Source organism: Microtus pennsylvanicus, chromosome 1 (genome assembly GCF_037038515.1).
Source record: "Microtus pennsylvanicus isolate mMicPen1 chromosome 1, mMicPen1.hap1, whole genome shotgun sequence".
NCBI classification, from domain to species: Eukaryota; Metazoa; Chordata; class Mammalia; order Rodentia; family Cricetidae; genus Microtus; species Microtus pennsylvanicus.
This window is the reverse complement of record NC_134579.1, coordinates 139075417-139103012: the sequence shown is the minus strand read 5'-3', so window position 1 is coordinate 139103012 and position 27596 is coordinate 139075417. Positions and strand designations below refer to the sequence as shown.

General features: G+C 42.8%; 1 protein-coding gene and 1 long non-coding RNA gene across 9 annotated transcripts in view; one reads left to right on the top strand and one right to left on the bottom strand.

Annotated features, from left to right (window-relative positions):
- LOC142858703 (cell adhesion molecule CEACAM1-like) overlaps window positions 1-27596 on the bottom strand; it is a 238812-nt gene that overhangs the window by 65405 nt on the left and 145811 nt on the right. The gene's annotated exons all lie outside the window — the stretch shown is intronic.
- Window positions 7968-27460, top strand: LOC142858794 (uncharacterized). Its single transcript, XR_012912085.1, has 3 exons — window positions 7968-8115; window positions 8644-8727; window positions 27093-27460. It is a non-coding gene; the product is annotated as an uncharacterized LOC142858794 (long non-coding RNA).

Here is a 27596-nt window from a genome sequence, read left to right as displayed (position 1 = left end):
TCTGGATTTTTAAAAAAAGGCGGTAATGGCACAGGCCTTTATCCCAGCACTCAGTAGGCAGAGGTAGCTGGATCTCTGTGAATTCGATGTCAACCTGGTCTATATGAGCATGTTCCAGGACAGTTAGGGCTGTTAAAAAGAAAAACTATTTCTTGAAAAAAAAACAGGCAAAAATGCTTCCACATCATTCTAATGCATTGTCAAAGTTCAGAACCCCATCTTTAAACTCAAACTTGCATTATAATACTTAAAAACAGGTAGCTTTTTGTTTTCTGAAATGCTGTTTATCCACATTTCCAGCTATCCCTGTATTCTATAGATTGAGTTCAGATGCCTGAGGGTACCACTCATAGGCCCTCTAGGCTGGCCCTCTGCTCCTTGATCTGCAGTCAGTCCTGACCCATATTTTTATGTCCTGAAAGGCACCTGTCTTCCTGTTTAGTCTCCTGAATTCTTCTCTGTGAGTTTAAAGCCAGCCAGCTCTATATAGTGAATTCAAGGCTAGCCAAGGCTACATAATGAGATACTATTTCAAAGGAAGAAAGGAAGGAAGGAAGGAAGGAAGGAGAGAAGGAAGAAAGGAAGAAAAAAAAAGAAGTAAGGAAGGAGCACGCTCATGAATATGTATGTATGTATCTGAATAGTGGAAGCCTACAGGTTCTGAGATAAGGGCCAATGCTGTGATGATGAGAGCTGTGGTGACCTTTAGATGAGGCACAAACACAAAGGTCCCATTGCTAGGCTCCTTCATTTTCATTATTATAGTTCAGGGGTCCCTAGAGACAATTTGTAGGTTGTTGCTCATGGTTGCTTGGTTAAAGTTTCTTGCTATCAAAATCCTGCATGGCCTTTAATCTTTATTTTGTGCCTTGCTCATGGATAAAATGACAGACCCTTTTGAATGGAATGGAATGCTTGGGACTCTAAGGAATCCAACTGATATTTTTCTGTTTCCTTGAATATAACTCAGCAAACAAGAGACCTACTGGAAGGGGAATGTAAGCCAACCCAGGGAAAAGGGAGAGGAGTAAGTTCCTAAGGGCGAGGGCCCACCTCTGGTCTCAGATAACGTCATAGTTTCTAGGAAGTACAGCTCCTTAACTGTTCTTAAATTAGGCATCCTGAATGGCAAGCTTTTTACTAATCCCGTTCTGGCACAGGAATGTGTACATAAGTGAGTCAATTCTCTCATGAATTCCTTTTTGCCTCCTCCACTCCTTATATCTATGAAAGTGAGGCCAGAGGGACAGCTGAGAAGGCAGTCAGGTGCCAAGAGGCATGGAAAGGGACAGGCGCAGTTGCCATTGTTCAAGGCCACAAACACTGGCTTTGGAGTCTCTTCTTCCTTGTGATTGTTCCAGGAACTCTCCCTCTTTCTGCTTCCTTATTGCATTTCTTCATGGTGCATCTGTTTTATGGTCTGAGAATGGGTGTGCAAATAACAATTCAGTGAAAATGACTTCTTATGAGGGCAGGGACCCTGGCCCTACCTTTTCCTAAAAAAAGACTAACCATTCATGAACACAGGTTAAAGAAGGGCCTGAAATTGTGCAGGTGGTGTTAGGAGGCAGGTGTTTGTCAAATCAAAGTAGAGGGGGTCCAAAAATCATTCTGGAAGATGGATTTTGTTTAGGAGACTACAGAAAATTTTAAGATTCCCTCTGCCCAGATTGAGTGAAGATGAAGTTAAATTACAGAATTTGTCCACATTGGGCACATGGCTTAACTCCCCCATGTTGACTTTTTCAGGCTGTAAAAATGGGCATGAAAAGAGATCCTCTTGAGAAACCTCAGTTCTCTGCAGAGCCTCAGGCAGGAACTGCACACAGTGGGGCTGCCTGTGAGCCCTTGTGATTATGGGAACAGCAAAGCTGCCAGCCCGGGTCTCTAGGCTGGAAAGGTTCCTTGTGGCTGGACATTGGCAGGCAAGCTGGGGTTTAAATGGTTCAGGGAGGTGGACATTCCATATCTCACTAGGCAGTTCTAGGAAGACACCTTCACCAAAAGGAGGTTGTGAGGGGTGTGGAAACAGTTGCAATCTCCTGGAAGTCTAGGTGCGTACCCTGAAATCATATAGGCTTCTCAGGCCTAGACACGGGTTTCAGGGAATGCTTGCAAAGACCATTCATCTGACTAAGAGAATTCCTATTGTGGCCAGAGTCATTATTTTTATCTTTGTACTGTCCTCATTTATAAGGTGTAAAGAGAAGGACTGAAGAAGGCTCCAATAAGGAAATGGATGTGTGCACCAGAACAGTTTTGGGGTTGGTGTTTGTAAGCAGAGGGAGCATGTGTTTTATTTGAACATAAAAAGCACTTCTTAAAGCTGGATTCCCTCATATAAACACACTGGGAACCTGAGATGACAGCAGACTCCCTGGAGAAAACCCTGGAGCGGAGTCACAACAGAAGGCAGAAGGCAGGACTGTGCTACACGGCAGGGTAGAGCAAGGATGTCGTTTAAGGAAAGGGAAAAAGAGAACTGAATGGCGAGAGGAGAGGGCTACAAGGATGCTTATGGGGGAAGATCACAGCCCAGGCACCTGCGTGGCTTTATTTGCTCTTTTCCTGTCACCTTCTGATGCTAAGAATGACCCTTGTGCAACAGATGAGATGGAGGAGGTGGAGGTGCTGCCCAGGGTCATCCGGCCAGAGCTACAGAGCATTGCCTCCAAGTCTGTTCTCTTTCTCTACCAGTCAGTCAAGTGAAAGGTAGAGGAGGACAGCAGGTGAGTTTATGCCCCTGGTGAAGATTAGAAAGGGCACCGTGGGGTTGGCAGCGGTGGTGCAAGTCTTTAAGCCCAGCACTCAGGAGATAGAGGCAGGCAGATATCTGTGATCTACCTGGTCTAAAGTGAGTTCCAGGACAGCCAGGGATACACAATGAAACCCTATCTTGAAACAACAAGAAAAGCAAAAAAAAAAAAAGATAGAAAGACAGGTTATTTGTTTAAGGTACAATCATGGCTGCTTAATATACACAAGCCATTGGGACCTGGGAACACTGTCTGTCTGGTGAGTACGACATTTCAAATGCAATGAAGTCTGTATCTTGGGACAGAAATCTCCCTGGATATATCAGTGGTATAAATTAAGTTAAGAGGGTCTCTGAAGTCAGGGACAGACGAGAAAGCATAAGAAATTGTCTTCCACCTGTCCCTGACTCTGAAAATTGAAGGAGCTATGGGCCAAGGTATGCAGAAAGCTCCAGGAGCTGTAGCAGGTAGAGTCAGATTCACCCCTCAACCTGCAAAGTTTTCTTAAGATTCTTCTTGAAGCCTTGATTTTGCCCTAGAGGCTCACTTGAAACTGTAAGAACTGGGGAATGAATGCCTGTAGTCTTTGTGTTCCAGGGTTTAGCATATGGGAATAGTTGTTTCCTCTTCTGATTTATATTTGGTTTCCATCATGTTGTAAGTAGAGATGTGTTCAGTGCACCCCAGGAACATCTCCTGGGTCTCTGAAAGTCATCGTTTGATGATAGGAATGAGTTCAAAGAGCCAGAGGAAGACTGTGGCAGTGGAGGAGGGGAGGTCTTTGTTCTTACTTAAGTAGATCTTGCTGGTCTGAATGGTTCATCACATGAATGTCATTGAAAAAGTGGTCTGTAGATTTTTGTCGGATGAACTGACGTGCTATAGCAACCTGGAATCATTGTCCAGTGGCTTTGGACTTGCTGGCAGGGGAGGAAGTTCTGAAATCCTTGTTTGGGCTCAGCCTTTTGTGCTCCCCCCAGAGTGTCTCCTGCATTGCTGAGGTGGGCAGGCACCCAGTCTCCAGACAGGCTCCCCCCAGTTTGCTGAGGTTTGCAGCTCAGGGCTTGTTGTTGTTGTTGTCTTTCCCTGGCGAGTGGGGCAGTGATAAAACAGCTCTCTCTAAAAGCCTGCGAATGGAGCCATCCAGTTCCTTGATGCTCCATTGACTCCTCTGTCTCCAGGAGGCCACACCTTTCCCAGTCCATGTGGGGCACTATGTGAGGGAAAATAAAGCCAAATCCAGCAAAACCAGGGTACTGGGTGGGGCAGGTGAGTAGAGCTTGTTGTGGTTGCTGTATTCTTAAAGGACCCAGCCTTTTCTCCCCTCCTCCTACCTGCTCTCTTAAAGTTCATGACTCTGGGCACAAAGAAACTGGTTTTCTAGCTTCTGCTATGGTTTGGTTCCACCCATGGAGACAATGGGCTATTTTTTTTTCAGTGTCAAAAGCCCTTGAGTCTGGCCCTTAAGCAGTGCCAAAGCTCACTTCTTCCTGTTCTGTTCCTCTGGGCCAGCTCCCTCTGCAGGTGTGGGGGTGGGGTGAAGTGTCCAGTCAGAGGGAAAGCTGTGGGGATCCCTGACCATTGTGCAGAGGAGAGTCATTCCGGCTGTTGGCAGATGAAACAAGAGCTTGGGGTCAGGACCTGGCCAACTGAGTTCTGACCTTGAATTGAGTAGATTTCCCTCTCCAGGCCTTAGCTGTGACTTCTTTAAGATGAGACTGAAGAAGAACTCTGGACTCAGAGTGTGATTGCATGACTGTCAGTGATGTTTGCTCTTCCTCAGTGAGATGTGTCTGTCCTGAGCCCGAGGCTCCAGCGTCAGTCAGTGTGCTGCCAATGGGCTGCCGTGTAGGAGGATGGAATGATGCTTTTGGACAGGTCTTATTCTGCCAAATTATGGAAATCATGACTCTCAATTCTGATGCTTTGGAGAAGTTTGTACTCTTATGAATGAGGAGTCATCAGGGGCTTTAAGTGGAAAGTGACGTCTTGATCTGTTTCCCGGGACATTTCTGGGAGCTGTGTTCTACAGACAGTCCACCTGAGAGACAGCTCTCAGCCAGGAGGACCAGAAGCCATGAAGCAGAGGGGACAGTGAGGGCCATTTGGGAATTGGCAGGTCTTTGTGACTAAGAAGGAAAGAAGAGACGGTCACAGGGAAAGGGCTAAAGGTGGCTTTGCGTTCAGGGGTGGATCAGCTAAGGACAAGGGTTAGGATGGCTGGGACTGAGATGCGAACTGAGTTTGGCTTATATTGGATGGGGAACCTGTGGGTTCTCTAACCACAGAGCTTCCAGGCAGCCAGGAGACACCGATGCTCTAGGAGGCTGAGGGAGAAGAGGGTGAGCGCAGAGGGTCTCTGGTTCTATGGGAATTGTAGGCTTGTCCCCAGTCATAAGGCACGTGGCTGTGTGCCTCTCCCAACCATTTCTTTAGTGATTTACAATAATTTGTTTTAGAAATATGACCAGATATTCTTAGCCCAACATACAACATAAATTACCAGGGAGAAGCAGGGAGAGGATGAGAGGAGGGTTGAAAAAAAAACACAAACAAACCAGGTGTTCTAGAAAAACAATAACAAGGAAGAGGAGAAGATGAAAATACACACTATAAAAATTTTAATGTTCTTTATAAATCATAAAATCCAGTGTAAATGTGATAGCTCTGTTGAAATCACAGTGTCCTTGAGTCAGATCCAGGTGGGGTGTGGCTACGAGGACAATGGAAAGTCCCCTAGAAGGATGATGCTGAGATCTGCAAAGGTTCCTTGCCCTCATCACTCGGTTCATTTGCCCTCCTGTGCAATGAGCTTCATAGATTCACATTACTGCATCAAACAGTCAACAGATGTGTGCACAGCACATGCCTACTGGACATGTGCTACACTCCATGATCTCATCTGGTCCTCCTAGTGGCAAAAGGACATTTGGTGAGCCTCAGCGTTCAGAGGAGGGGACTAAGCAATCATTGGCCGAGGCCTCACAGTTGGTGTGCTCTAGTCAGAGCCTGAAGTCAGGCTGTCTCTCAATAGTTGTACATGGTTTGGCAGTTCTACATTTAATTGCTTTGTTTTAAGATGGGACAGGTGGGGTGCAATATGGGTGCAACAAGTTTGAAAGTGTGTGTGTGTGTGTGTGTGAGAGAGAGAGAGAGAGAGAGAGAGATAGATAGATAGAGAGAGAGAGAGAGAGAGAGAGAGAGAGAAAGTGAGAAAGAGAGTCTTCTACATATGATAGGAAGGACTTCTCTAAGAATTGGCCTCACGTTTTAAAGATTGAGATTTGTGGGTGTTGCCTTGCACCAGCTGAAGCTAAGGCTCCTCAAACACTGATGTTTGAGACCCACTGAGCTGGCTGACTGGGCTGGAGAAGACAGTGGGATCTGGGCTTCTTGGGTCTCATTCCTCTGTGAAGTCACCAAGGGGGTCAGTGTTTAAATGACTGGGCTCTTGCAGGCGTTCAGGGATTTAGCGGGGGACCCTGCAGGCCCTTCCAGATGTCATCTCTCATTCTTACTTCCATTTCCCCCTTCCTCTTCCACTCTTTCCTGCCACTGTGCTTTGTGGGCAGTCTCACTCCTCTGCTTGTGCGATGGCCTTACCACCTGGATAGGGACAAATGTGGGGGAGGGAGAGAAACCATCTCACACAGGGCTTGGTGTTCAGTGGGGGGTTCCAGGGACACGCCTTTCAGTGGGTTTCGCTGGGCCCCTCTGCACTGGCGTGGAGTTGCACACGAAGCTTAGCTGCTTCTCAGCATAGGCACTGCAGAAGGTAGTGGACAGGGAACAGTGACATTGCAGCCAGAGATGTAAAGCAGAGAGGCTGTCGGGGTAGCCACGGGCTTTGTCCCCAAGGTCCCTGGCCAGGCAGTCCAGAAGAGCAGGAGGAATGAGGCATCTCTTTCCTGCAGCCTTGTCCAGTAGCAGTTTGGAGGACAAAGGAGTTCTGTTCCCTCCTTTGATGAGAACACTATCTTATGCAGTTTATTTTCTGGGTTGTTTACCATCCTTGCTTTAGGTGATCCAGAAGGAAAGCGATGCCTGCTTCCGTGTCAGATGAGCTACCAATTTCCTTTGCCACCGTACCAGTCCCTCCTCCTCTGTAAATGGTTGGATCTGGAGATCTAGTGGAGCGAAGGTTTGTGTTCATCTTAGGTCTCCAGTTCACATGCTGTGGTTAGTTTTAAGTAGGCAGGGGCAAGGCGTGCGGTGTCTGAAAGTTGTTTTTGTCCCAGGTGCTGTCTCGCTCTGATGAGAAGATTGAGTTCTGTTAATGTTTGTGACTCTTTGAACAGCTCTGTCTCTGTGAACTGAAAATGACCTTTCTGGTGTGCAGAGGTGGGTGGGCCCACTGACCCTGAGAAAGGAGGCCCCATTGAAGGTTCTCTGTCAATGTAAAGACTCCTGATGTTTTGTATACACACGACCTGCCTTCTTGTTTTTGGACTGAAGCATTTGCTTTCCAGAGTGGGTTGTGATTGCTTTTCAAATTTCTTGGCCTGTGGTTTCCCAAAAGAAGCATCAGGAGGTTCTTCTCACTGCCACCATGGCTTCTGATTCATATCTTTCCTTCACTTTGAGTCACATAAAGATTCCAGGTTCCCAACACTCATGCACATTGAAAATTTCAGTTATACATTTTGTGTTGGCTAATATTTTCTGGGGAGCTCTCATAACATATATGTGAACCGACATAGTATCCTAATGTCTTCTACATCACAGCCACGTAAGGGTTTAAGGTGGTGTCTGGGTGTTTGCGGGATAGTCAGGGTGTGGGTCAGTGGCAGTTGAGGTGGAGCGGAAATGATTCAGGAGCTATTCTTGCATTTTTGTGCAACTTCCTCATAACTTGCAGGTGTTAGAGGTTGATGTTCAAAATTTCCTTAATCCAAACTGCAATATACCTTGTTTCTTCTTGGATGTGTATTATGGGAAGCGAAATGATTCAGGAGCTATTCTTGCATTTTTGTGCAACTTCCTCATAACTTGCAGGTGTTAGAGGTTGATGTTCAAAATTTCCTTAATCCAAACTGCAATATACCTTGTTTCTTCTTGGATGTGTATTGTGGGAAGCACCAGGAAGGTAGAGTTTAAATACCCAGAACTTCCTGAACATTCTGAAGTCTCAGAAACTGGGTGTTACCTGTTCTGATCTCACTACTTTTTATAATTATTTTTAGCTTACGTATATTATTACTTTCTGTGTGAAGGTGTCATATCCCCTGCAATTGGAGTTACAGACAGCCATGAGCTACCATGTGGGTGTTGGGAATTGAACCCAGGTCCTGTGGAAGAGCAGCCAGTGCTTTTAACTGCTGAGCCATCTCTCGAGCCCTCCTGATCTCACTACTTGTAGGTCTGTGAGTAGGAAGTAGAGGATTTGACAGTTTCTGTGGCAGAAGAAATATTGGATAAGCAAAAAAGTAGTTGTATTTGTGCTTTGTTTTCATGTGCTTAATATTTAGGCATACCAATCTTTAAAAATAGTTTTCCTAGGGTCGGGAGAGATGACTTGGTCATTCAGAGCACTTGCTGCTGTTGTAGAGATCTGGGCTAGAGTCTGAGCAACATCTGGTGACCCACAACCATCTACATACCCTGCTGCAGGGGCTCTGATGGCAAAACTCTCATAAACAAAAGTTAAACTAAATAATTCTAATTTTTAAAAAAAATTTTTTTAACTAGTGCTAGGAGTATCATCAGTGATTAGAGTACTTGCCTAACTTGTATAGGTTCTTAAGTTTGATCACAACTCTACCATAAAGTCAAAATTGTAATCTTGAACCTTGAAAGATGACCTGGTGCTGTGGTTTTTCTTGATATTCTCGCGCTAAGCCCTCTCTATCACACTGAGGTGACTTTTCTTTTTTTCCTCCATTTTCAGACTTCATCATGCTGTTTAGTGCCTTCATCCTTCTTTTACTTCCTCAGATACTCATTTTAGCCTGATAAAATTACAGAAGGCAAGGTAAGTAAAAACCTCCTGATATATATATGTTGGTCTTAGTGTAGCCCTCGCTGTCCTGGAGCTCACTCTATAGACCAGTGTAACGTAAGAGCCTACTTGTTGGGGTTTCTGTCCTGCCCAGTTGCCACAACCGGTAAGCCCCAAAGAAATTACACAGGAGTCTGCATTAATTATAAACCGATTGGCCTATTAGCTCAGGCTTCTTATTAACTCTTATAACTTATACTAACCCATTATTTTCATCTGTGCTAGCCACGTGGCTCAGTACCTTTTTTAGCGGGGCAGATTACATCCTGCTTCTTCAGTATCTGGACAGGACTGGGAGGGAATGAGCTTTCTCCTTCCCAGAATTCTCCTGTTCTCATTGACCTGCCTCTACTTTCTGTCTGGTTGTCCCGCCTATACTTTCTGCCTGGCTACTGGCCAATCAGCATTTATTTAATACATAATCGACAGAGTATAGACAATTCTCCCACACCACTTCCCCCTCTTTTTTTTTAAACAAAGGAAAATATCCATAGTCAATTTTTGGGGAATGTGGATGCAGTATTCCAGGCTACTTCCTGCTCTTTGGGGGTGCTTACAATCATATGGGAACCTAAAGAATATTTTGAATTATGATCAAGTCCTGACTGGAGAATCCTGTTAGGCTTGATCATCTCAGACAGTAGTCTTGAACCTGTTCTGGACGCAGAACTTTGACATTTGGGCCATCTCTTCCTACCGGAGATTTCTCAGGTGGTCTTCCTTGACCAAACCTGGTTTTTCTTAACTCAGAATTAATGAATCCACAGTCTCTCCTTTCCTGTGGAAACAAAAGCAAAATGTCTTCTCCAAAGTAACATACCTTTTGACTTCAATTTTGAAGTCAAGATATTTTCAAAATACCTATCTTGGATTAATTTAGCAGCATTTATAAGCAAATATCTTTTAGCAGCTGTTGCTCTTTCCTCAGTATTCAAACAATTCAAAGTATCAAGAATCTCTGTGTGTTTTCCATTTTTATGTGTCTTTATTTTAAACTCTATTTCTTTTATTTTTATTTTTGGCTTTTTGAGGCAGGGTTTCTGTGTATCTTTGTCCTGGAACTCACTTGGCTGTCCTTGAGCTCACAGAGATCCACCTGTCTCTGCCCCTCCAGTGCTGGGATTAAAGGTGTGCTACCACACCTTGAACTCAAGAGATCTGTCTGCCTCTGCCTCCCAGGCATTGGGATTAAAAGTGTGCTACCACAACTTGAACTCACAGAGGTCCATCTGCCTCTGTCTCCCAAGTTTTAGGATTAAGGGCATGTGCCACTACACCTTGAACTCACAGAGGTCTGTTTGCCTCTGTCTTCCAAGTGTTGTAATTAAAGGGGTGTGCCACCACACCCAACTACTCTCTTTCTTTCTGTTTTATTTTCAAGCCTGCATATATTTTTAAACACACAGTAAATTATTTAGAGGTATTCTTTGTCTTTGAATCTCTCTTTACTGTATATCTCTCTTTTTCTGACCACATGAGTCTTTAATTTGCTAAGCAACATGAGTAGGATTAAAGCCGTGGCGTTGATGACTGAATCCAGGCCATTCCTTATCTTTCTGAGATTCCATGTAGTATGGAGGAGCAGGCTGCATCCCACTGCCTGGCTAGCTTAACCCCTGAAATAACCACACAGAAATTATATTAATTAAATTACTGCCTGGCCCATTAGCTCTAGCCTCTTATTGGCTAACTCTGACATCTTGACTAACGCACTTCTATTAATGCGTATTACCATGTGACTGTGGCTTACCAGCAAGATTCTAACCTACGTCCGTCCGTCTCAGGCTAGAGATTTACGGTGTCTTTTACATTGCCCTTTGTCCCAGCATTCTGTTCTGTCTTTCCCCGCCTATCTAAGTGCTTGAGCCTATCAAAAGGCCAAGGCAGTTTCTTTATTCAACCAATGAAAGCAACACAAATACAGAAGGACCTTCTATACCATTTCCCCTTTTCTGTTTAAACAAAAAGAAGGCTTTAACTTTAACATGGTAAAACTACATATAACAAAACAGTTATCAAGCAAGAATACAGTTACAATATTTAGATCTATTTTATCTTTAGTCATAACAATGGAAAACCATAACTCTCTATTCATCAACTCTATCAAAGACTCCAGAAGGATATAATATTACCTAAATAAACGAGAAGTAAAGCAAATTCCAAAACTAGAAATGACAGAGACATCTCGCTGCCTGGACACTCACCCAAAGTTCTTTTATACTGTTGCGGCATCCATCTTTGGCCTTCGGGCCCATATTATCCAGCAGACATTTCCATGAAGCAGGAAATTTCGAAGACAGTTCAGTCACTTTCTTCTGTATCCTGAAGAATGTCTCACAGACTCTTTCATGAATTAGGAACCCCAAAGGAACATCTCACCTTTATTCAAGTTCAGCAGTCCTCTCTCTGCGGGTTCTTTATGTCCATTTTGTGCAACAGTCAAGGCAAGAACAGTTTCTTGCCCAAATGGCTAACCAGCTTCATAAAGAGCCTCTTCGATGCTCGTTTTCCTCTTGAAGTAAATTGGTGCTGCCAGGAGCAGACATATCTCATTGTCATGAAAAGCCCTAAGTTATTAAAACATTTTAAATGCTATATTCTGTAGTCTTTGAAAGATGTGAAGAATGCCTATCTAACTAAAATATATCTCTATATATCTAGAAAATCTAACATGACTACAAGGTTGATTATTATTGATGATTATCCATTAACAACCGCTATTTCCTAATTAAACATTACATTTTCAAATGAACTACAATCACAATACCTTAATCAAAATCAGAAATACATATACATGTAACAAAATTGACCTGAAATTTATATTAATAAAACAAAAATCCATACCAATGCAAATTATTTATATCTATATCATATGCCCCTTTAAATGTAAAAGAACATTTATAAACAATATTTGGGAATATGGGAATAGTTTTTTTCTCTCCAAACTGCTTCATACTATAGGGGGGCACTGTTAATCAGGTCTTTTATGGTGTATTCTGTTTGCTAGTTCCTCTCAGTCAGCAGTTGAGTAAAGTAATTTTTTGAGGGTGTTCAGAGTTACCTTTCAGGAGGGCGTGGTCTATAATACCATATTGGTCTAGAAGTAATCCACAGGGTCTCATCTTCTGTGAAAACAAAAGAAGAACCTCTTTTCCAAAGCATCATATCCTTAGACTCAAATTTTGAAGTCATAATACCTTTATAATATCCATGCTGGTTTAGCTTAGCAGACCACACAATGAAACATCTCTCTGTACTTAGCTCCTTTACAGTCAAAAAATTCAAAGAAAACACAATAATATACAAATCCAGACTCTCTGTGAATTTTCCATTTTAATGTGGCTTATTTTTCTTTACTTCTTTTAATCTATGACTATCTGTACTCTGTCTCTTTAAAGACTTTACCCCTTTTTAAGCATCAAATTTATATTATGACTCTGTATACTCTTTATCTTTTCTCTCCCAAGCCTATGTGCTTTATCTAACACTATGATCTATTTAGAGGTCTTTTATGTCTGAATCTGTCCTTATTGCATTGTCTGTAATTCTGTACCATCCAGAAGCACTTCTTAAAATGCTAACCACTGCTTAAAAACTTAAGTTGTGCCATGTAAGGGTAATATGATACTGCCTGTTTTCTGCCCAGTCTAAACATTAATTGCTCTGTTATTATGATAATTATGATAGTTCCTGCCTGAGATCAGTACAGTTCAGCATGGAGGAGTTGCTCCTGCCTCAGAGCCATTTGGTGCCCCTGAGCCATGCACAGTTTGAGGTACACAGCAATCCACATTGCCATCAAGAAAGCCATAGTAATTTACTCACAAAACCCCATTCAAATGCTCTGTCTCCTGCAAGAGACAGAGGTCACGTTGGTGGCCCAGCCCAGAAACTGGTATTTCAAAACCATCACTTTCCAGCGCAACCCACTTGGGATTGGGAGAACACTGCCTTCCTGGGTAGGCAGCAGGATCAGGTCTACCCAAGTGGGCACACAAACATCCGAGCCCACGAATACTCCATAGCCGGAGTTTGTACTGGCGACAGGGCCCAGGAAGCCTTGTTTTAAAATGGCACAAGTATTTTTTTATTGTGGAGTCAGGAAAATCTCTCTGGGGCAGCCCTTTAGCAAACAGCAAAAGGTTGTGTTAAACTCTTCTTTTTAAGCCCCCTTAGGTTTTACATTGAGTTAGTAGACCATGTTGGAGTGCCACTCTGTAGTATGGAGGAATGCACTACATCCCACTGCCCTGCTAGCTTAACCCCTGAAATAACCACACAGAAATTGTATTAATTAAATTAATGCCTGGCCCATTAGCTCTAGCCTCTTATTGGTTAACTCTGACATCTTGATTAACCCATTTCTATTAATGTGTATCACCACGTGACTGTGGTTTACCAGCAAGATTCTAACCTATGTCCGTCCATCTCAGGCTGGAGATTTATGGCGTCTTTACAATGCTCTTTGTCCCAGCATTCTGTTCTGTCTTCCCCACCTATCTAAGTGCTTGGCTCTATCAAAAGGCCAAGGCAATTTCTTTATTCAACCAATGAAAACAGCACAATTACAAAAGGACCTCCTACACCAATTCCAGACACATGGTGGAGGCACCGGCTGTAGCTGTGTTTATTGCCACACTCTATGGTGTTTCAAAATTCCTGACAGCAAGCAAGCTGCAGCAGTGTGCTCACAAACCACATTCAAATGTTTCTTAGTCAGACAGCCTGCCTGAAAGAGTCAGAGTTTGCCCTGGAAGGATGGCCCAGAAATAAGGCATTTTAAAACAGCATGGCTTTTTTCCTGCTACAGCTGAAAACCAAAACTCATGTTGTCAGCTTTTATCAACACCATTTAAATGTTTCATGGCAGGAAATTTTAAAGAGTTGCATGGTTTTGCAACTAAAGTTGAGTCAGGAAGCCTCTCTTAAATGAGAGTGCTTGCTTGCCTCTAGGAAGCAGAACAGACCTGAGAAACTGCTGCTACCAAGAATTCATGCTTTACTCTATTCTTTTCTGTCTAGAATTACTTCCCTAGCTCTCTTAGGTATTATGTGGATGCAGTTGTCCACATGGGCACCATTTGTAACATGAGGGCCTGCTCATTGGGGTTTCTGTCCTGCCCAGTTCTGGACTATGAATGTTCTTGTTTTCTTTAAAAAACAAAAGAAAGGAAATGGTGAGGGACAATTCTGTATTCTGTCAATTATGTTTTAAATAAACGCTGATTCACCGGTAACCAGGCAGGAAGTATAGGCAGGACAACAAGCCAGGAAGTAGAGGTGGGACAATGAGAACAGGAGTATTCTGGAAAGAAGGAAGCTCTATCCCCAGTTCTGTCCAGACACTGAAGAAGGAATATGTGACCTACCCTGCTTAAAAAGGTACCGAGCCATGTGGCTAACATAGATAAGAATAATGGGTTAATATAAGTTATAAGAGTTAATAAGAAGCCTGAGCTAATGGGACAATCAGTTTATAACTAATGTAACTTCTGTGCGATTCTTGGGACCTAACGACTGTGGGAACTGGGCAGGATAGAAACCACAAAAAGAAGGCCGTCATGTTACAGACCAGGTTAGCTTTGAACTCAGAGACCTCTCTGCCTCAGCTTCCAGATTGCTGGGATTAAAGGCATGCAATGCCACCTTCCAGATTTGGCACCCATATACTCGTGCTGTTTGTAGGTACTGTTAATTTCCATGTCTCTAGGGTGATCCTGGGATTGGTTCTAATCTGAGTCTGTTGTAACTCTTTGACCAGTGTAATTGTTCCATAAATAATGCTCAGCCTTGGAAAGGGAGGGAGTCTACATAATGGATATTGAGGCCCTTTGGAATCAGGCAGACTGCATGTGGATTTAATTCTACTTAGTGTTTATTAATGGTGGGCAGTTGGTATGGACTCTCAGAACCTCAGTTTCAGGAGCTACAATATGATGAAGAGACCCCCAACCGTTCTGACAGCTGACTGGGAGCAAGCACTTGACAGCGAATGGATCATCAGCATCTCTAGAGATGAACTATTATTAATGTCAGTTTTCATATAGAGAAGTTGTAAGTAACATGGCCACATGGATGTAACTCTTGATGGTCAGCGTTGGGATTATGAACAGGCCTCGCTACCCAGGCCCTGTGTCTGCAACTGCTCTAAAGGTTAGACTGCATAATCCATGACAGTTAACAAGGATCAGCAGAGAAAACGGGCTTAAAGCTCTGGGCGTCGTGCTTGTGAAACAGCAGTCACCCACGAATGGCAGCTGTTACCACCAGAGTAGAGGCTTGTCTTCCATGAAGCTCTTGCTTTGACCTTGTGTGTGGAAGATGCTGCCTCGAGACAGGGTGAGGTGGGAGTGAGATGGCTCTTTCAGCTAAGCTGGGGTTTGCAAGGTGTTAGGGTTTCTTCTGATCCTGTTCTGTCAGACAGGTTTATTGGCAAACACCTTGATCCCAAAGCTGCCTGACAGGCCCTGGAAAGAAAATATGGGCACTGCTACTGAGCGGCTTTAGGGAGGGGCTCCCACTCCACACCAGTTGCTCAAGAACCACGTTCTGAGCCTTCCTTCAGAGATTGTGGACTCTTTGCTTGGGGTAAGATCAGCCATCAGTGCAGCATAGTGGGGCCACTACCTCAAGCAGTATAGGAAAGGAGAAGACCTGCAGGGAGGAGGGGAATCCCACATGTTGGCTTCAAAGCAAGCAAGCACCAGCTGTTTCCCTTGCTATGTGTGCTTTGGCTCTGCCCTGCCCAGGCGACAGCTTGGCCAGTGAGCCATCTGACACTGCTGCCCCATCCAAGGCACTGGCCAGGTTACAGCCTTGATCCTGGCTTGCCAGAGTATGTGGGACCTGAATTCCCATCACTCATACCCCACTTTTCAGCTGTGTGGCCTTAACAGTCCTCTCACCTTTTCTGAGCCTCAGTTTTCTCACTTGTGAGAAATTTGCAAGGATCAAATGAAATGAAATGCGCAAAGCCCCTAGAATGGCAGCTTCCGTACTACAGTGTTCAGTGAACACCTAGAGTCTGGTTGGTGCAGATGAACAGAGAAATATAAGATGCCATCCCTTCTCTTTAACGGGTTATGATTTAGAAAGGGTGCGAGCTAACACGTCAAGAATGGCATGCCTAGCTCAACCCTGGTCAACATAGCACAGGCAGTGAGAGCTTTGGGGTTTGGAGTAGCAGAGCTCCTCACGGACGTCCTTCTGACCAAGTGGTCTGCCCATGTGCTGGAAAGAAAGGTAGGCAAGTCCTCCAAGGTGTGGAACAAGGTCAATGTGTAGGTGAGGTCAGCTTGTAAAGGGCTTATGCCATGTTAAGGGGCTTGGGGTTCCTCAGAAGGCTTTTGGGGGTGAGAATCACATTGATTTTGAGATTTATTCTGACACTTGATTATAAAGTAAGAAGTTTGAAATATGTGTTGATTGTAGAGGAGTTTCCATGTTAATAAATCTGATTGCAAAATATGAATTGTTTTAAACCAAAGTCTTACTATATAGCCCTGGCTGGCCTGGGACTTCCTCTGTATACCAGGTTGACCCCCAACTCACAGAGAATCTCCTGCCTCTGCCTCTTGAGTATTGGGACTAAAGACATGTATCACCATGTCCTACTAAAACACAGGGATTTTTATTTTACTCGTAAAATAAAGAATGTGTTTTTGGGGAAAGTGGAGGTAGAAGTTTCATTTAAGAAGCCATTGAGCCCCTTCCTTCCTGTTGTCAGGCTCTGCACATGTGTGTGCTTGCGTTTGTGTGTGTCTGAGGGAGACTATGATCTGATAACTCCTCAGCTGTTTGAGTTATGTAATATATCTCCACAGGGCGTATGACCTTGGAGCATCTGGAGCAATAGGAACTTTGGTGAATTTTTCAGAAAAGGAATTTTTTTATTATTGTTATTTTTTATGTGGAGTGCTTTGCCTGCATGTGTGAATGTGCACTGTGTGATGCCTGGTGCCCTTGGAGGTCAGAAGGACTCAATGGATCCCTTGAAACAGGAGTTACAGATGGTTGTGAGCCACCATGTGGGCCCTGGGAACTGAACCTACAACTTCTGTAAGCGTCCCCAGTGCTCTTAACGGCTGAGTCAACTCTCCAGCTCCAGGAAGGAGTGGCAATTGGATGGACTTCAGTTTTACATTGTTCTTGCTCTGCAATCATTCAAAAAGGACAAAAAATAACTATGCCCTCTAATTATTTCTCTGTGGATGCAGAGTTTACCAATGTAGAAACTCTCAAATAAGAGGTGTTATACAGCCGGCCCCCAATCCTAGGCTCAAGGTCTATTCCTGCCTTTTAGTACCAAGTAGCTGTGGACACAGGTGCATGCCACTGGCTACAAATTCTCTTCATAGTTTCACCATTTGCAATATCATCTCACAAGAGGTACCTGATTCTTCCCAGAGTCTTTGAAGGTGGCTAGGCAGGTGCCTGTCTGGTCATGGAGAAGTTATCATTCCAGTCTTGCACATGGAGCCTTGTTACTCAAAGCTCACTGTTCCTCAGGGAGGAGATAGGAGCTCACTTCTCCCAATCAGTCGTCTCAGTGCATATTGACCAAGTGCTCAGGGCACCCTGTAAACTGGAAGTCCACAGAAGGCATATGCTCAAGAAAAAGTGTGATTTCCCATGTTTTTTATTATGGAAAATTATAAGACAGGAGACATTGGTTCTCTGTTGTGGGAGCTCCTTCTGCTCCTTCAGCCAATAGCTGCTGAGATACCAGCCCATTGGTGCGTGTTCTCTCTTTCTTTAAAAAACCAGCAACTGCCCTTGCTCGCTCTCTGGCTTCCGGCTCTGCTTCCGGCAACTAGGCTCCTTTCCTGATTGTGCAGAGGGCTGTTGTCCAGGACGGTGATCTGTAAGTTTTTCCCCTTTAAATAAATAACCATTCTATTAATCATAATTCCAAACTGGTGTGGGATTGTTTGTGACTTACGCCTTCAGTTCTCCTCCCCCAACACTGGAGACACAGAAATATTTTGGTTTGGTAATATTTTTTCTAAATCATAGCTTAATTTTATTATTTCATCCTGAAGGACACAGTCTAAACTGCACCTTAATGTTTGCCTTTGTTCTCAAGCATCTTTTCTAAGATGGCGGAACTACAGTGTGGAGAATGACGTACATATATCAGAGATGTTCTCTGGGGTTCTCCAAACTGTGGGCTCTTTTGTTTATCTTCTTTTTTCTTTTTATTGAAAATATAAGACATTGTATAGCCAGGTAGTGGTGACACATGCCTTTAATTTCCACACACAGAGGCAGAGACAGGTGGTTCTCTGAGTCTACAGAGACACAGCCTGGGCCACAGAGTGAGTTTCAGGACAGTCAAGACCACAAAGGAAAACCCTGTCTTTGGGGGAAAAAAGACATCATACATAATAAGAAGTTTCCTTTTTTTTAAAATTAATTAATTTATTTATTAAAGATTTCTGCCTCCTCCCCGCCACCGCCTCCCATTTCCCTCTCCCTCCCCCATCAAGTCCCCCTCCCTCGTCAGCCCGAAGAGTAATCAGGGTTCCCTGCCCTGTGGGAAGCCCAAGGACCACCCACCTCCATCCAGGTCTAGTAAGGTGAGCATCCAAACTGCCTAGGCTCCCAGAAAGCCAGTACGTGCAGTAGGATCAAAAACCCATTGCCATTGTTCTTGAGTTCTCAGTAGTCCAATAAGAGGTTTCCTTATGGAATCTTTATGCATTGGTGTCTTTATTCTTCATTCTGATTTATTCCCCTTCTTCAGGACCCTACCACATCTGGCTGTTTCCTTTCCTTCAGTTCCCCCTTCTGCTTTCATGTTATGTGTATACCATGACTTCCTTTCTTTCTTCCTTCTTTAAGATCTCTCCCACACCTCTCATCATCCCCCCTTAGTTTGTTGCTCATTTAACCTTTAAAGACACAAGTATCTTTTTGCATTCTAAGTTGGCATTTTCAAAAGCCAGAGATTTATTTTAGTTGTCTAGCATCTGGGTCTGTTACTCCTTTAAGTACAGCCTTAGTTAATCTTTGTAAAAAGTCACTAAAGTGTTGTCTCTGGCCCAGTTTAACCATGGTATATGATTCAATTAATTTTCTTGGTTCTTAGTTCTTGAATCCTGTCCAAAGCATTTAAGGTAGCTTTGTGGCATAGGGACAAGATTTGTTCATCATAAAAACTTGAACCTGTGGGTCAATATAAGGGTCTTTACCAAGAATTTGATCTTGGGAAGTCTCAAGGCCTTTTGCTTTTCCCTGTTGTTCCAAAATTTTCACTTCTTTTCTGAAATAACATCTAAATATCAGTGCTGGTCCATAATTGACTGTTGAAACTAACTGAATCCAGTCATGTGGCTTTGCTTTGATGCTAAAAGCCCAAATTTTTATCATCTCCCTAACAAATGCAGAATGCAAGCCATAAGATACTATTGCTTGCTTAATTTCTTTTAGATCATTCATTCCTATAGGTATCCATCTACCTGCTTTGGATCCTTTTGGGCCTTTAGAACTTGATGCTTTGTCAGAGTAGATTACAGGGTAGGAAGTTAAAACCCTGGGTAAGTCATCTCTGGCAGCTAGTGATGATGTTGAATCACGTCCTTATGCCTTCTTTCCCTGTTTATCAGCTCCAATAATTTCCTCAATTATTTCAAATAATTATTAATCTTGTCTTTTTATAAAGCCCAAATCTCCTGGCCTGTATATATTTCTGGTGATTTCATTGAGGCACCTAGCCTCTGGTCCTCATTCTGCACATGTGATTCCAAGGTCTGAAGCTTCTCCTTTAAAGATAACATCTCATCCTTTGACATTACTTGGATAGTGTGCAGATTGCCATCCTGGAGAGATACTCTATCTGCTAACTTATATCTTTTTAACAAATTTTGATTGTCAAATTCAACATTATGAATCCTTCTAGATAATTTCTTAGTACCCTTAGACGGATTCAATTTTGTCTGTCAAATCAATGTTATTCTTTTTAATAGTATTAATTTTTTCAAGTAACTTTTGATTTTCAATGGCACTAATCCTGTAAACTAGCTATTCATTATTAGTCTGCATCATTCCTAAAAAGTGTCATAATCTTTTTAATGATAGAATATGAAGAAGAAAACTGAGTCCCAATACACAATAAATTGAAGTATCACCATAACCATATAAGCCTCGTATAACACAATCCATAGTATTACCAAAAGTTATTAAAAGTTTCAATACTAATGTAGTCTGCCATATTGATTTATTAATTACCTGTTTGGGGATCTGGTAAACTGTTTTAGGCATAATGATCTGTATTTTCCAGCAGATGTTGCAGTGGTGACAGGAATGGTCCTGAGTGGCTTTAGTTTCCCTCCTTGGTACTGGTTAAATACTGGGAAATATGCATTGCCTGACAAATTAAAAGCAATTAAATCATTTCCATACATGGAGCAAGAAACTAAGAACTCACAGGCAGGGAACAGAAACCGGAAGCTGCACAAGTTGCAACAAGGCAAAGAACTGTGCCAGGGAACTGCACCAGGGAATGTGGCAGACATGAGTGCACTTGGGAAATTTCCCAGTTATCACTTGCAGTAAGCCCTGCTGTGGCAGAGGTTCTACAAAAAAATGCTTCCTTTCTTCCTTCTTTTCTTCCTTCTGTCTTTCCCTCCCTCCCTCCCTCTCTCTCTCCCTCCCTCCATTTACTTTCTTATTTATTATTTCTTCTTTTTTTTAAATTGAGACAGGATTTCTCCTTGAACTTGGAACTCTCCTGTTCCCCTAGACAGACTGATCAGTGAGACCTGCAATTCTCCTGTCTCTACCTCTCCCAGCAAAATTATCACAGTCACTAATGTCCAGCTTTGACATGAGCACAAACTTGGGTCCCCATGCTCACATGACTTGTGGTACTCACTCACTGAGCTATCACTGAGCTCCTCTTTTTATGTTTGTTGCGGTGATGGGGGCCAAACTAAGTCTTGGGCTTGCTAAGTGAGTGCCCTGTCCCCAGGATGCTTTTCAGCCTCTTACAACTTTAGTTTTTCAGGGTTAGTTTAAATGCTTGCTGTGAACATGGTCTTGATCTTCCCTAGAGGGCATTTTTGTCAGATCTTTTCATAGGGTGACAGGAAAGGAGTCCTTCTTGCCTTCCTTCTTCTCTTTCTGCTAAGTGTTTGTATGGTGTGTGTGTGTGTGTGTGTGTGTGTGTGTGTGTGTGTAAGTGAACTCATCTGTGTGTGCATGTTTGGAGGCCAAAGATTGGTCCGAGTGTCTTTCTACACCTTAAAATGTTTTTAAAAGTTTATTTTTATTTGTATGTGCATGCGTGTTTTCCCTGTATGTCTACATGTGTATCACGTGCATGCCTGGTGCTTGCAGAGGTCAGAAGAGGGCATCATTATCCCTGAAACTGGAGAGATAGATGGTTATGAGCTACCATATGGGGGCTGGGAGTCAAACCTGGTCCTCTGCTAAGTAATAAGTGCTTTCACCATGGAACCATATGTTATGTGTAACTCGCCACGGCTGTATGGATTCACATGGGTCTGTGAAATGAAGATTAGAGACACATGAGAACTAACTTAGCCTCTGTGGCTGCAGGAGGCTCAGTCTCTGTGAACTGAAGCACTTTCCCATGCCTCTTGGCGTCTTTATTTTTTCCTATCTTTACACTTTAGCTAGTAGATTTCCATATCTCTAAACAAACTGAATGAGGTTTTCGAACATACACTGCCAGGTGCAAATTGGTTTTCCAGGTTTTCTCTAAACCAAGTTTTGCATGTGAGTTGTATCCATGGGAAACTCACAGACAAGGTTCACAAAGGGCAAGAAAAGGTAACACGAAGGATGGATAGGGGCTGAGTGAAGACTCTGGAGTCAGGCCAGGTATAGCATCTCTCCAGCTCCTGCACCTTACACACAGGGTCTTTCAGTGAGCCCAGAGGTCACTGTTTCAGTCAGACTGTCTGACCAGTGGGACCCTTGGATCTGCCTGTCTCTGCCTTCTTCCCTCCCTCCTGCCTGGGTTACAGGTGCATGGGATCTGAACTCAGGACCTAATGCTTGCATGGCAGGCAGGCACTTTACAGACTGAACTGTCTCCCTCAGAACTGAATGTTGTTACCCTAAAGAAAAGGAAACTGAGAATATCTTTACTTTATGTGAATATTGCAGTGTTTCAAAACATCATATGATACTCCATTATTCTGTACAATTTTATATTTTGAATCAATTAAAAATAAATTTCATGGTACCAGAAGATCTGTCCTTCCAGAGGGCTTGCCCCCAAGTACCTCTCCAATCTGCGAGGTAATAGGATTCCCTAAGTCAGCCTGCTTCAGGGCTGAGGGTCTGGGGACATAGTGGTGAGGGCAACTGCTACAGGACTTTCTTTGTCCCACTGAGCTTGCAACCAGCAAGCGTGCCCTTTTGCCTGCAAGGTCCCTGGCCAGCAAGTGGCCCAGATCCTGTACCAGAAGACCCGTCCTTCTGGAGGGGTGAGTGAGTGCCCGACCAGTGGCCAGCCTGACGCCCTGGAAAGAGGAGTGCAGGAACCCCCCATTCCCCTAAACCTTCTGGCTATTCAGCAGGGCTTCTCCATGGCTACTGCCTTTCTCTACTTACCCCATCCCAGCTTACTCCCCAAGCACTTCTTTCCATCTGTGGGGTTCTTAGATCCACCACCACAACCTACTCCAGGGTGGAGAGGATCTGAGAGACTCCAGTGCTGAGGGGACCTAAGAGAGGGCAGACCAAGAAAAACCCCCAAGTACCCAGGAAGCCACAGCAAATTTCAGACCAAGCTGACAAGACTCTCCTAACAGCATTTGAAGGAAGAGATGGCAGGCACAAATGCAAGAATTCCTCCAACAATCCGAAAAACAACATGATAACACCAGAATCCAACGAATATACAACAGGAAAACTTGAACACCCTAATGCAGAAAAAGTAAAAGAAATAGACTTTAATGTAACATAATGAAAGTGATAGATTCCTTAACAGGATGTGGAAAACGCCCTTAAAGAAATGAATGATAAGAATAACAAAAAGTTTTAAGAAATGAATAAATAACTCAAAGATACCCTAGGAAACAAAAAAAAACCCCAAACAAAAACTATCAAACAGGTAATAGAAACAGTTCAAGATTGAAAACTGAAATGAAGGTAATCAAGAAAACACAAACTGAGGGATGGCTGGATATGGAAAATTTAGGTAAATGAGCAGGGACTACAGAGACAAGTATAACCAACAAAATACAAGAGATATAAGAAGGAATCTCAGATACTGAAGATACTATAGAGGAAATAAACTCAGTGTTCAAAGAAAATAGCAAATCCAACAAATTCTTAACACAAAACATCCAGGAAATCTGGGACACCATGAAAACACCAAACCTAAGAATAATAGGGGTATAAGGAGGAGGAGAATTACAGCTCAAGGGCCCAGAAAATATATTCAACAAAATTGTAGAATAAAAGTTTCCCAACCTAAAGAAGGATATTCCTATGAAGGTATAAGAAGCATAAAGAACACCAAATAGACTGGATCAAAAACAAATCCCCTTGCCATATAATAATCAAAACTCAAAACATATAGAATAAAGAAAAAAAATATTAAGAGCAGCAAAGGAAAAAGGTCAAGTAACATATAAAGGTAAACCTATCAGAATTACACTTGACTTCTCAATGGAAACCATGAAAGCCAAAAGGTCCTGGATAGACGTGCTGCAGAAACTAAGAAACCAAGGATGCAAGCCCAGACTATTATACCCAGCAAAGATTTCTTTCACCATCAATGGAGAAAACAAGGTATTCCCGTAGAAAAACAAATTCAAACAATATGTAGACACCACCCAGCCTTACAGAAAGTAATTGGAAGGAAAATCACAACCTAAAGAGTCCAACAACACCCACAATAATGTAGACATCTAACAACCCTCCACAAGCACAACCCAAAGAAAGGAAACACACAAAATCTACCACCAAAGAAGATAACCGGAGTTAACAACCACTGGTCATTAATATCACTTAATATCAATGGTCTCAATTCACCTATAAAAAGGAAGAGGTTAGGGGGGGACTTAATTGGGGGAGGGGGAGGGAAATGGGAGGCGGTGGCGGGGAGGAGACAGAAAACTTTAATAAATAAATAAATTTAAAAAAAGGAAGAGGTTAAGTGAATGGATGAGAAAGAAGGACCCAACATTCTGTTGCTTAAAAGAAACACACCTCGGTTGGGATGTGTGGGTGGGTGGGGACCTGAGAATAAAGAGATTGGTCCAAATAAAAAAAAATAGAAACACACCTCAACCACAAAGACAGACATTTACTCAGAGTAAACAGACACAGAGGAAATTCAGAGAATCATTAGATCTTACTACAAAAGCCTGTATGCCACGAAATTGGAAAATGTAAAATAAATGGACACTTTTTTAGATAAGTACCATATACCAAAGTTAAACCAGGACCAGGTGAACAACCAAAATAGACCTGTTAGTCGCGAAGAATTAGAAGCTGTTATCAAAAACCTCCCTACCAAAAAAAAAGCCCAGGTCCAGAGAGTTTCAATGCAGAATTCTACCAGAACTTCCAAGAAGACCTAATACCTATACTCCTTAAGGTATTTCACAATATAGAAACAGAAAAGTCATTGCTAAATTCCTTTTATGAAGCTACAGTTACCCTGATACCAAATCCACACAAAGACTCAATCAAAAAAGAGAATTACAGGCCAATCTCACTCATGAACACTGAGGTGAAAATCCTCAATGAAATACTGGCAAACCAAATCCAAGAACACATTAGAAAAATTATCCATGATGATCAAGTAGACTTCATCCCAGGGATGCAGGGCTGGTTCAACATACGGAAATCTATCAATGTAATCCATCATATAAATAAACTGAAAGAAAAAAAAGTATGATCATTTCATTAGATGCTGAAAAAGCATTTGACAAAATTCCACATCCCTTTATGATAAAGGTCTTGGAGAGATTAGGAATACAAGGGCCATACCTAACTATAATAAAAGATATTTATAGCAAGCTGACAGCTAACATCAAATTAAATGGAGAGAAACTCAAAGCCATCCCACTAAAATCAGGAACAAGACAAAGCCGTCCACTCTCTCCATACCTCTTCAATATAGTGCTTGAAGTTCTAGCAATAGCAATAAGACAACATAAGGGGGTCAAGGGGATTCAAATTGGAAAGGAAGAAGTTAAACGTTCCTTATTTGCAGATGATATGATAGTGTACATAAGCGACCCCAAAAACTCCACCAAAGAACTCCTACAGCTGATAAACACCTTTAGTAGCATGGCAGGATACAAGATCAATTCAAAAAATCAGTTTCCCGCCTATACACAAAGGATAAGGAAGCAGAGAGGGAAATCAGAGAAGCATCACTTTTATGATAGCTACAAATAGCATAAAATATCTTGGGGTAACTCTAACCAAAGAAGTGAAGGATCTGTTTGACAAGAACTTTAAGTCTTTGAAGAAAGAAATTGAGGAGGATACCAGAAAATGGAAGGATCTCCCTTGCTCTTGGATTAGGAGGATCAACATAGTAAAAATGGCAATTCTATCAAAAGCAATCTATAGATTCAATGCAATCCCCATCAAAATCCTTCACAGATTTTGAGAGGACATTAATCAACTTTATATGGAAAAACAAAAACCAGGGATAGCCAAAACAATCTTATACAATAAAGGAACTTCTGGAGGCATTACCATCCCTGACTTCAAACTCTTTTACAGAGCTTCAGTATTGAAAACAGCTTGGTATTGGCATAAAAACAGAGAAATCGATCAATGGAATAGAGTAGAAGACCCAGATTTTATCCCACAAACCTATGAACACCCGATTTTTGATAAAGGAGCTAAAAGTATTCAATGGAAGAAAGAAAGCACCTTCAACAAATGGTGCTGGCAGAACTGGATGTCAACCTGTAGAAGAATGAAAATAGATCTATATCTATCGCCATGCACAAAACTCAAGTCCAAATGGATTAAAGACCTCAATATCAGGCTGAACACACTGAACCTGATAGAAGAGAAAGTGGGAAGTACCCTACAACAGATGGTCACAGGAGATCACTTCCTACGCATATCTCCAACAGCAAAGACATTAAGGACAATATTGAATAAATGGGACCTCCTGAAACTGAGAAGCTTCTGTAAAGCAAAGGACACTGTCACTAAGACAAAAAGGCAACCCACTGACTGGGAGAAGATCTTCACCAACCCTGCAACAGACAAAGGTCTGATCTCCAAAATATATAAAGAACTCAAAAAACTAGACATTAAAACTCTAATAAACCCAATTAAAAAATGGGGCACTGAACTGAACAGAGAATTCTCAACAGAAGAAATTCAAATGGTCAAAAGACACTTAAGGTCATGCTCATCCTCCTTGGTGATCAGGGAAATGCAAATTAAAACAACTTTGAGATACCATCTTACACCTGTCAGAATGGCTAAAATCAAAAACACCAATGATAGCCTTTGCTGGAGAGGTTGTGGAGTAAGGGGCTCACTCATCCATTGCTGGTGGGAATGCAAACTTGTGCAACCACTTTGGAAATCAGTGTGGCGATTTCTCAGGAAATTCGGGATCAACCTACCCCAAGACCCAGTAATACCACTCTTGGTAATATACCCAAGAGATGCCCTAACATATGACAAAAGCATTTGTTCAACTATGTTCATAGCAGCATTATTTGTAATAGCCAGAACCTGGAAACAACCTAGATGCCCTTCAATGGAAGAATTGATGAAGAAAGTGTGGAATATATACATATTAGAGTACTACTCAGCGGTAAAAAACAATGACATCGTGAATTTTGCGTGCAAATGGATGGAAATAGAAGACACTATCCTGTGATATCCCAGACCCAAAAAGATGAACATGGGATGTACTCACTCATAATTGGTTTCTAGCCATAAATAAAGGACATTGAGCCTATAATTTGTGATCCTAGAGAAGCTAAATAAGAAGGTGAACCCAAAGAAAAACATATAGTCATCTGCCTGGATATGGGAAGTAGACAAGATTGCCGGGCAAAAACTGGGAACTTGGGGGTGTAGTGGCATGGGGCTAAGGGGAAATGGGGTGAGAAACGTGAGAAGGGGAGGATGGGGTGAGCTTGGGGGAATGGGATGGTTGGGATAAAGGAAGGGTGGATACGGGAGCAGAGAAATACATATCCTAATTAAGGGATCCATCTTAAGGTTGGCAAGAGACTTGACTCTGGAGGGGCTCATAGGTGTCCAGGGAGATGTCCCCAGATAGTACCTTGGGCAACTGAGGAAAGGGAACCTGAAATGACCCTATCCTATAGCCATACTGATGGATATCTTGTATATCACCTTAGAACCTTCATCTGGCGATGGATCGAGAAAGAGACACAGACTCAAATTGGAGTACCGGACTGAGCTTCTAAGGTCCAAATGAGGAGCAGAACGAGGGAGAACATGAGCAAGGAAGTCAGAACGACAAGCGGTGCACCCACCCACCGTGACAGTGGAATTGATCTATTGGGAGCTCAACAAGGCCAGCTGGATTGGGACTGAATAAGCATGGGATGAGACTGGACTCTCTGAACATGGCAGACAATGAAGGCTGATGAGAAGCCAAGGACAATGGCACTAGGTTTCTATCCTAATGCATGAACTGGCTTTGTGGGAGCCTAGCCTGTTTGGATGCTCACCTTCCTGGACCTGGATAGAAGTGGGAGGACCTTGGACTGTTCTTCAGTCTCCAGAGGGAGAGGGAATGGAGTGGGGGGAGGGGGAGATGAGTGGGGACAGAGGGAAGGGAGTCGGGGGAGGGGAGATGTGTGGGAGGATGGGGAGGGAAATGGGAAATGGGAAATGGG